At 30.1% G+C, this 11,336-nt stretch overlaps 1 long non-coding RNA gene across 1 annotated transcript; it reads right to left on the bottom strand.

Moving 5' to 3' along the window:
• Positions 1-2,399: 2,399 nt before the first annotated feature.
• LOC115223022 lies at positions 2,400-10,911 on the bottom strand. The gene is made up of 3 exons (XR_003882765.1): positions 10,779-10,911; positions 7,048-7,126; positions 2,400-2,522 (listed from the first exon to the last, which is right to left on the bottom strand). It is a non-coding gene; the product is annotated as an uncharacterized LOC115223022 (long non-coding RNA).
• Positions 10,912-11,336: the final 425 nt, after the last annotated feature.

Here is an 11,336-nt window from a genome sequence, read left to right as displayed (position 1 = left end):
AACGTGCAGTAATTTTCTTAACAAGCTGACTGATACATACTTTCTCCCTGTCAAAATGGCTGACGGCAACATTTGCCTGGGTTAATGAGCGACATCGTAACACTTTGACAGGATCCGCTATTTTTTTCTTTTTTCTTTTTTGCATATTTTAGATCTTTTACCAAGTATTTTATTTCTTAGTAAATGAAGTGAAAAATAAAAGAAAAATCAAAAAAAAATCAGTAGACAAACGACAAACAATGCAATTGAAACTAACACATAGTGATGGAAACACACATAGGTACATATACACATGCATACATACGCATTTACACATATGTAGATAAATGGTGGATATACATATGTTACCTGTGTGATTGCATACATTGTATGATACATATTATATATATAATATATATATATATATATATATATATATATACGCACACATACATATGCATCAATAACGATGCGGTTTTCTTACATGTGTATACGTATAGGTATCACACACACACATATAACATATATATGCATACCTATATACATAAATAATATATATATATATATATATATATATTATATATATATATATATATGTTCAATTCAAAAGTTTCGTATTAAGATTGTCAGAGTTATGTATAAGTTTATTGCATCGGAATCTTGAAGCGAATAAAAAAAAGAAAAGAAAAATAATTACACAAAAGTAAACGCCAATCGTAATTTTTGGCTGGTGACATTAATAAAACTCACAGAACGAAAATTTATAAGATGGTTTCCAGCATAATCTTAAATATATCTTTTGAATATTCTGATGTGGTTATGTCTGAGACACAAGTTAGAGTAATTGATGGATGCATGTTCAATATAGGATGATATCCAGAGGCCGAGATCACGTTGTTTTCGAATAATTTTGATGTAAATTGTAAAGCTCGTACATCAAAGTAAGACATAGTAAAATTAATGATGTATTCACGTATCAAACATTCATTACTGGTATCCATCTATGACGCAGGAATGAAGCATTGATATTAGAACCAACAGTACCGCAAGCCATTGTATCTCTGCTATCAACAAGAAGGAAAACGAAACAGACGCCTTCTTTGAGACAAAACTTAATATTTATTGGTCGGAGAAGAGATCATCTTTTAAAACTAAGCATGTGATGGGTACATGTCACATATGTGCTTCCTCTGCTTATATATTATATATTAATATATATATATATATATATATATATATATATATATATATATAAATTAGAGAAAAAAACACTATTATGCAATTCAAACAATGATAGACATAAACCAAATCATAAATAAAAAATGAAATATATTTAAAAATATATAACTAGATCACAAAAAGTACAAAAATGAATAAACAATATATAATGAGGGAAAAGACTACGTAATTTCGTGGCTACAATGTAAATTCTAATTACAATTAAATTTAAAAATATATATATATATATATATATTATATATATAATATATATATATATATATATCAAACAGGTCGCTTGAGTGCTACTGGTAAAATTACGTTAGGTCACTCTTCGTGCCACCGGAAAAAATGTAATCCAGTACAACTTGTTGCATGGCTGCGTCGACGGCGACTAACGTGTCAACCCCAACAGCCTTGGAAGCTCTGTACAAAATGATGGAAATATGGGCACGGATATACGTCTGCGAAATACGGCAGCACAAGCATTTGGTGGTTTGGAATCGTGTGTTTGGTGCCGCCAACAATATATAAATAACAACAGAAAATTGGCTCTTTCCAAATCATTTGTCTTACCATACCTGTTTTATTGTTCTCAATCGTTGACGTCTTCATATTGTGAGAACAATTCTACCAAAAATGCCTTAATCGCATTTTAAACATTAAATGGAATTGTTTTCTTTTTCTCCAAACACAGATGGCGTTGCGTCTGCGGGAAGCACTTCATTTAAAGCAACGGTTCTGAAAGACCAAATGAGATGGAAGGTCTGGCCATATTGTTCGAATGGCGGTCGAACGCACACCCAAAGAGTTGTTTGTGTCGAGCATTCCAGAGGTTTCACAATCACTAATAATACTGTTTCCAGGCGAGATATTTCACTGCATTGAGTTCTCTATTGAGACGGTTTGCAATCTTTGAACACACTTCTATTTTGGAGCATTTGCTAGGCGATAAGTAACACAATTAGTGTGTCACACACCGAGTGTGAGGGTGACAATATTATCTGGTGCGTGAGATCTTCACAGATGGGAACTGCAACTCCTCTGTCGCATTCCAACACAACATAAATCCTATGTCTGTTTCTGCATGTGCTTGTTTGAACAAATTCGTAATAAAACAACTCCAAACACAGTAAAAAGAGAAGAAAAGAAAAACAGAGCAAGAAAGGATTTTAAAAAATGAATAATGATTCAACAAATTATTACTTCATTTTCTCAAATATTTATTTTTTTCACTTTATTTTAAGGGCATCGTAGCTATTCAGCATTTCACATTTCTTCCGTTCAGGACGAAGTAGTAATTACAGCCATTGCAATAGTTGGGTCTGAAACAGAGATAAAGAAATTGATAAGGAATATTCTATTTTATTTTTTAAAGAATTAAACCAGGATTAGTATTTTACCGCAAATCAACCTGATCTTCTTAAGGGTTACATCTACACAGCAGCATTTTATTGTTATTGTAGTGAGAATTATCTACGAAGTGCTGCTGGAAAATTCCTGGCTTTAAAGTTATCGCGAAACACCTGGTTGGAGGCTCAGCATTCCGAGTTCTTTTACAGGGCTTAGAAAAACAGAACAACTGTTACAATAAATGCGTGAAGTGGGGAATATGTTGAATAAAATTATAATCAACTGATTCTCCTGTATTCTTTTTTACTCAAAGCCAGGATCGTTTCTGCAAACCTTCGTATTTGTTGCCAGATTACTTAGTTCGATTTCGATTTTGTTTTTTCTTCGATTTAGTTTACTCCTTTCAAGTGTAATTTGAATTAAAACGAAAATCCTGTTAATCGGAGCCTTTGATGATTTTTTCCTTTAACTCTCTCCTACTTCTATAAGTCTTGTTTATGCGTTTTGAAAGTATGAAAATATTTTTTCCTCTGTTCTGTTTTAGAGCGATGGAGCTCCACTAGAAAAAAAAAAACAGAACGAAAATATCTGACAACTCAATGGAAAATCTCTTCCACTCAGAACTGTAATTAATAACAGAGAACAATACTGTGTATTCGTCACAATATTCAACTGACAAATCTATACACTAGCTTTAACTTGATAGTAATATTAAGTTTTATAACACTAATATTTCGCGGAGGATTTGGCTAGACTAAGTCTCTAAATCTCTGCATCGCGAGATCACAGCTCCTCTATGACGCACGCGTGATTAGAATGTCGGAGGGAAAATCACAAGTTATATTATTTTAGCCAGACAAACCGAAATCCAGAGCGGGACGGGATAAACTACCTGCATCAACTTGTTATAAAAGCAGGTAATAAATTTAACTTGTACTTATTCTTAGTGCAAGTTTTGAAGAGTGCGGTTCAATAGTTACGATGGGATTTTGTTCCCCCAATCGTTTACAGGATGTTCTTCCAGGACAACCAGACAATTTTGCATCCAGCCATCCATTTATCTACCTACACCTTTGTCCATCATGCCCAGACATTCATTTTACCATCCATCTATCACTCTACACATCTATACATACATACATACATACATAGATACATACATACATACATACATACATACATACATACATACATACATACATACATACATACATACATACACATTTATACATCACTCCGACCACGATTCCTGTGAAGGTCGTGCAGGTTAGAGTCCTCAAACATCTCTTCCATACAACCCTGCTTAGATGAAAGCGAAGTTGCAAGAGTGTCGAAGAAATTCTAACGGACATGACTTGGGAGATGAAGGGCTTCCTTTAGGGAGAAGGGATTCTGAGGTAAAGACGAAAAGGCAAAAAATACAAGTGGACAGACGCACAAAAGAAAGTTTTCCGTGGCCTTCGCTCCAAAGGAAACGAAGATTTAAGTATGCAAGTAAGTAACTTGTAAGTTAGTAATTATTTCAAACGATATAACGATTCGGCCGATATGCTAAATAATGATTCTGTCATAGAACGTCTGCAATGTTGCGATTATAACATTAAACGTTCTCAAAACTGATTGGTTTTTACGGGGTCAAGCTCGCATTCGTGATTTCATCCTATTACTATTTACTAATAATACTAATCTGACCACAGAAACGAGCAAGATTTGAGTCCGCGAATGTTTGCTAGTTCTGTTACTCTAACGAGACAATATAGAGGGAGAAAGCTATTAAACGGTAAATAGAGAATGTGTGACAGAAGGAGATATAAAATGACAACGTTTTGGAAGGTTAGATGCTTATTACGCTGGTCAGGACGTTGAACTATAGAGAGAGAATTACAGAAGATAGTGGGAGAATTAAAACGACAGTGATTTAAAAGGTGAGATGTTTATTATAAGATGCTTATTACATGGATCGGAGTGATAAACTCATAGTGAGTGATAGTTTGAGACTTAAAATGAGAATTATTTAATGCAATGAGAGTTGTATAGGCCGTAGTGGTAGGTTAAGAATCAAGACAGGACCGGGCAGTGTAAGTGTCAAAACAAGCAAACTGACATAAAAGGCGACGAAGTCATTAGCTGTCATATGAAGATAGAGTTCGGTTAAATAGCCGACCTTAGCTTCAAGTTACAGATTGAGGACTACGAAGGTGAAAGAAATGCCGTAGAAGGAAGCGCTATAGCAGAGAATATTGTAACTGAGGAATTATTACAAGAAATACATTTAGTACTAATATATGTTCTTATAATTCATCACATAATCAAATATAATAACAAGCTGCTATATCTCAACATTCAAAAATACAACATATCTCCGCATCATATACACATTGAAGCAATTGGGATTGTATTCCATGCTGTTTCCATTTACACTAATAGAAAGTGACGACATGTTTTTAGCTAATTTACCCTAAATGAAGTTATAGAATATTACAAAATGAAGCATAGATCGGGGAAACTATGCAACGGAAATAAACGTCATTATATTTGATAAGTAACATGATAAACTCTCTTATGAATTTTCTAACGTTTATAAACAGATTTCCACAAATATTTTAGTGATACCAAATTTGTCTTTAATAATTTATCGCTAAAATATAAGATTATAAACTGATGTTGCTGTAAATAAATTTCTGCCTTAAATAATATTTTCTAATCTAGGCACAAGGACCGAAATTTTTTGTGAGGGGGGGTCGATTATATCGACTCCATTGCGTAACTGGTACTTAATTTATCGACCCCGAAAGGATGACAGGCAAAGTCGACATCGGCGGAATTTGAACTCAGAACGTAACGGCAGACAAAATACCTATTTCTTTACCACCAACAAGGGGCTAAACACAGAGGGAACTAACAAGGAGAGACAAATGGATTAAGTCGATTATATCAACCCCGGTGCGTAACTGGTACTTATTTAATCAATCCCGAAAGGATGAAAGGCAATGTCGACCTCGGTGTAATTTGAACTCAGAACGTAGCGGCAGACGAAATACCGCTAAGCATTTTGACCGGCGTGCTAACATTTCTTCTTTCTTTGTTGCCCACAAGAGGCTAAACATAGAGAGGACAAACAAGGACAGACAAAAGGAGTAAGTCGATTACATCGACCCCAGTCCGGAGCTGGTGTTAAACGGGTTTGGATTTCTCAATAAAATTGATTCCTCTGACTTTTCTCTCAAATTCACTTCAGTTTTGTAGTTTGTGGAATGGAAATATTATACTCTTTTTCTTATTATATTTGGTCAAATAGTTGCTTAAAGGATCATGACGGCCCCGAATTTGCTGCTGATACGCTAGTGAACGTTCTGATGATATATTTTATATTCACATTTAATCTATGTATGTATATATATATATATATATACAGGTATGTATGTATATGTATATATATATATATACAGGTATGTATGTATATGTATATAAATACATACATATACATATATATATATGTAAATATATATATATGTATGTATATATATATGTGTATATATATATTTGTATATGTGTATATATATATGTATAGGTGTACATATATATGTATGTATTCATATATCTATTTATCTCTCTCTCTCTCTCTCTCTCTCTATATATATATATATATATATATATATATATATATATATATATATATATATATATATATATATATAGGCCGGGCTTATTTCAATTTCCGTCTACCATAACCATTCACAATGTTTTGGTCGGTCCGAAGCTATGCTGCAAGACACTTGCTAAAGTTTCCGCGCCGTGCAACTGAACATGGAAGCACGTTGTGAGGAAGCAAGCCTCTTACCACACAGCCACCCCTGTCGTCCATATTTACAATTATCTATCTGTCAGAAAGGGGGGAAGAAGAGTAGAGGGGTCAACCATTTGCCTACACAAGGTTTGACCTTAACGCCCTTGTTCTTTTAAGAGCTTAGTTATTGGTGGTTGATTTCGTTTAGTTGGTAGATAAAATACATTTTCAGATGTCGTAAGGCGGTGACTAGTCCGTCTTTTGTTCTGATTTCGGATCCCACCAATGTCGACATTACTTCTCATCCATTCGGTATCGCCAAGCAACAGCAGAACATTGGGGTCGTCCAATTCGACTTGTACCTTCCCCTGAAATTGCTGGCCTTTTGCTAAAATTTGAAGTCGAGATACATTTTGGGTCTTAAGTTCATCAGCCCCGTATCCTGTGCATCATATACAATGCAGAACGTCTTTTACTCAGTCTCTCTATCTCTTCCTCTCCGTCTCTTCCTCCCTCTCTTCTTCTCTCTCTCTCTCTCCCTCTAAATACATATAAATGAATATGTAGAAACAAATACATATATATGAAAGAGTGAACGAACGAAGTATGTTGTAGGATTTACATATAAGTTTTAATAAAAATTAGACTAAGCTTCACATGGCTTAAGCCTTCCTTCTCCACGCCGAAATATACAAGTTAGGTTTACTTACACGCATTTGGCGTTGGGGTACTTCGGACATTTTGCAACACGACAGGGATTCATGAAGCAGTTGACTTTATGGCATCGTGCTGGAATAGAAGTTAGAATACGTTAGATGTACACAAGCATATGCATTTTATGTAAACGTGTAATACACACACACACAGACACGCACACACATACACACACACACACACATATATATATATATATATAAACATATATATTATATTAAATTAGAGATAAAACCACTATTAGGCAAATCAAACAGTGAAAATCATAAGCCAATACATAGAAATAAAATTAATTAAAAAATATATAAAAAATATAAAACATAAAATATAAAAATCCAATTAGAATATTTAAATTAAAGTTAAAATTTAAAAAAATTATTTAAATTAATAATTTAAACTTATAAATTATAAATATATATATATATTTATTATTTATTTAATTATTTTTTTCTTTATTTATATTTATTATTTTTTATGTTTTATTTTTTATTTTATATATTCTATTTTTTATTTTTATTTTTATTTTTTATTTTTTTTAAATATATATTTTAATATTTTTTATATTTTTATATTTTTATATCTATTTATTTTTTTTTATAAACTATCAAAAAGTATTAAAAGTTTATTAAGATAAAGAGTAAAAACACTACGATCGTTTCATGCCCGTAACCAATTCGAATAACAATAATTTAAATTCAATTAATAATCAGAGTTATGGTTACAGTCAATCTTCAGGTTAATTGTAATATTTAAATAAATAATCAAAAATATTTAAACAATATTTTTTAAGAAATAAATAATATAATAAATTTTCTTTTAAAAAACTCTATTATCAAACTAGAAACTTAACGATTATGATTATGTCAAAACAACGATTATAATGTTAAATATTAATTTTAATTTTGAAGTATTAATTTTTAAGGTAAGAAACCCGTCAATAATCTAATATCAGTAATAGTCAATATCTAATTACATAAATTTTACCCAAAAAAAATCATTATTCATATTATTAAAATATAAAATATCAATGAAAATATTTAAATGTATATAAGTAAATAATTAAGATCTAAATATTCTGTATAAATAAATATATATGCACATATAATAAAGACCTAATAAATTAATTTTTCATAATAAATATGAAATAGCTAATTTCAAAAATACGAACAAACCATCTTAAACGAACGCTATAGTAAATTAACTATCTTTATTTCTTTGGCTAAATAATAACTTTCAAAAATCTTATCTTTAAAGTACTTAAAGAAATAATCAATTCGTAGTTATATAGTAACAAATAAATACTATAAATATATTTATCAATGGGAATAATGTAACTAGCAATTAACAATTTAAAAGGACAATATATAAGTTAAAATAATAATTATAAGAAATTTAAAACTACAATTAATGCTATTAATACATGTATATACATGAATCTAACTTATACAAACTCATATACTTGCTATCAAACAACATATCTATCGCTAAGTAAATTCTTACGAATAAACTTAAAGTTAATATCTAATAATTATATAGAAAATTACGATATTTGGATATACAACGATATATACATAAAAAAACAATAATATTATACCATAAGACTTATAAATATTAAAATTTAAAGATCTTAAATATAAATATACACTAATCTTAGCGAGGCTTTGTAATGAACTAAAATTTTGAATCGGAAAACGTCTTTACAGCGTTTATAAGAATTCTCGTGGAATTACGTTATTAGCAAAAAAAGACAAAAATTGTTGAAGAATTCATTAAGCGTGAGGAACAGATACGCTTTATCAATGAAGATTGTGAATGGGAACAGTTAAGGTTTATCAATAAATGTAAATAGAATGAAGTCACAAATAAAGAATAGAGTCACTCTATACTATAAGATTTATTAATAAAATAACTATCATAAATAATACTTAATACAGAATAAATTAAATAATTAAAAACCACTAATTATTATATAAACTCTAAAAATCTTATAAAATTAATAAATATATATATAAATTTTTTTTAATAGTAACCCTTCTACGTACTATTAAATTCTTTCCCATATACACTTATAATTATAATCTAAAACTAGTGATCATAACCAAAATCTCTAATACTTATCAAAATTTGAGGTATAACTATACATGCGTATACATATATATATAATTATACATACATATATTTATATATATATATACATACACATACATACATGCGCATACATACATACACATACACATATATACACACACCCATACACACACATAAATAAATGTATATACATATACATATATATACACGTCCATAAACATATACACATACATACATACATACACACACAAACACATATATCATATAAATAAATACGTATATAAATGTCTATATTCATACTTCAATACAAACATAGAGGTAAAAATTAAGTTTAATCTATATATACTACCTTACTAATCTATATTTCTATATTAAATAAAATAGATTAAATAAACATCCAACTAAATCTATTTCAAATATAAAGAGATTATATACATGTATATTAATTTAACAAAATTATAACTTAACAAATTTATAACAGAAATATAACAAAATATATAAACTTAACTTTATTATAAGATAAATATATATATATTATATATCAAATTATTTATACTCAGCATTATTATGAAGTAATAAATTTATAAAATTAATAGCATATTAAATTATTTTTTTAATATAACATATAAAAAACCATGTAATAAATCACCTACTATATTTCAGATTAATACTATTACATAAATCAACAAATAAGGAGCTAATTAGGGCTAAGAAATATTCAGTATTTATCTAGAAATTTATTATCTAAGTAGAGTAACTTATATCTGCATTTTAGTTTGCACTCATCCCAGTTATTCACTAAATTATCATGCTTATAAAATAAAATTTCCTTAAACTCATTTGAACATAAATAACAAAAAATCCCTCCTATACTATATGATTTAGCCTTACTTATTATTTCCCATGTTAAATCATAATTAATATTTTGGGATTTATGTATGCATGCATGTATGTATGTATATATATGTACATACAGGGTGGCCCAAAAGTAGGTTTACAGTTATCACGGAGGCACTTTAAATTTCTTATAAAGCATTTTATGATATTGAAATTTCTATCTTACAAACTGAAAAGGGAGCTTCAGAACATTAACTAAATTAGCATAGATCAATGATTTCAAATTTGTTTTTTTATAATTAATATCTAAACTCTTAATATATGAATGCGAAAGAGATAGTAGAATAATTATAAACTACTTTTATATATAACTACTATATATGTACTTAATCATATCGAAGAGCCTAGCGCGTAAAAATTTAGTTCAAAGACTATATATTACTCATAACATACAGTGTACATATAGACACATAAGGAATCCAGTTGTGGGATTCAACACGCTAAAAAGGACAGCTAGGTTCTATAAAATTAAGGATAAAAATCCGACAGGAACGAAATGAAAAAAATGGTAAAATATTTTTATTCTTTCATTTCGTTCCTGTCGGATTTTACCCCTAATTTTGTGGTTGTAGTACCTAGCTGTTCTTTCTAGCGTGTTGAATCCCACGAGTGGATTCCTTATGTGTTTGAATGTATACTGTATGTTATATATATATATATATATATATATATATATATATATGTATAAATGCATACATACATACTTACATATATACATGCATACATGTACAAACATACATACCTTCGGTCTCATGGAGCCCAGCAAACGCTATCAGAAGACACATTAACACCGCACAGGTTGTTCTTTTCATGATGCTCTCAACGTTAGTTGCAGTGAGCGAATGTTCTGCTAAACTTAACTGGCTTTATATATATATATATATATACCAACATACACACACATATATCCACCATACGTTCAAAAGAACCAAATGTTATAATGCGTAATCTCTCACCCCTACCTACATCCTTGCCGTTAGACACTACGTCAGTTTAAGTATGCCCGTGCATGTACGTATGTATGTGTGTATGTATATATCTATCTATATATATATGTGTGTGTGTATGTGTGTGTATATGTAGGTTTATGTATGTATATGTATGTATGTGTGTGCATTGTGTGCATATATGTGATTAAGAATCTATACCTTTATGACTGTATAAATATATGCATATATACGTGTGTGTGACCAAGTGTGTGTGCGTGTGAGTGTATTTTTGCTAGTCGATGTGGGTATGTGGATGTGTGGGTGTGTGTAAATATGGATGTCATGTACCGTTAAATCTACGTATATATTTG

Source organism: Octopus sinensis, linkage group LG21 (genome assembly GCF_006345805.1).
Source record: "Octopus sinensis linkage group LG21, ASM634580v1, whole genome shotgun sequence".
NCBI lineage: Eukaryota > Metazoa > Mollusca > Cephalopoda > Octopoda > Octopodidae > Octopus > Octopus sinensis.
The sequence above is the reverse complement of the archived record's forward strand: the minus strand, read 5'-3'. Positions and strand labels throughout refer to the sequence as shown.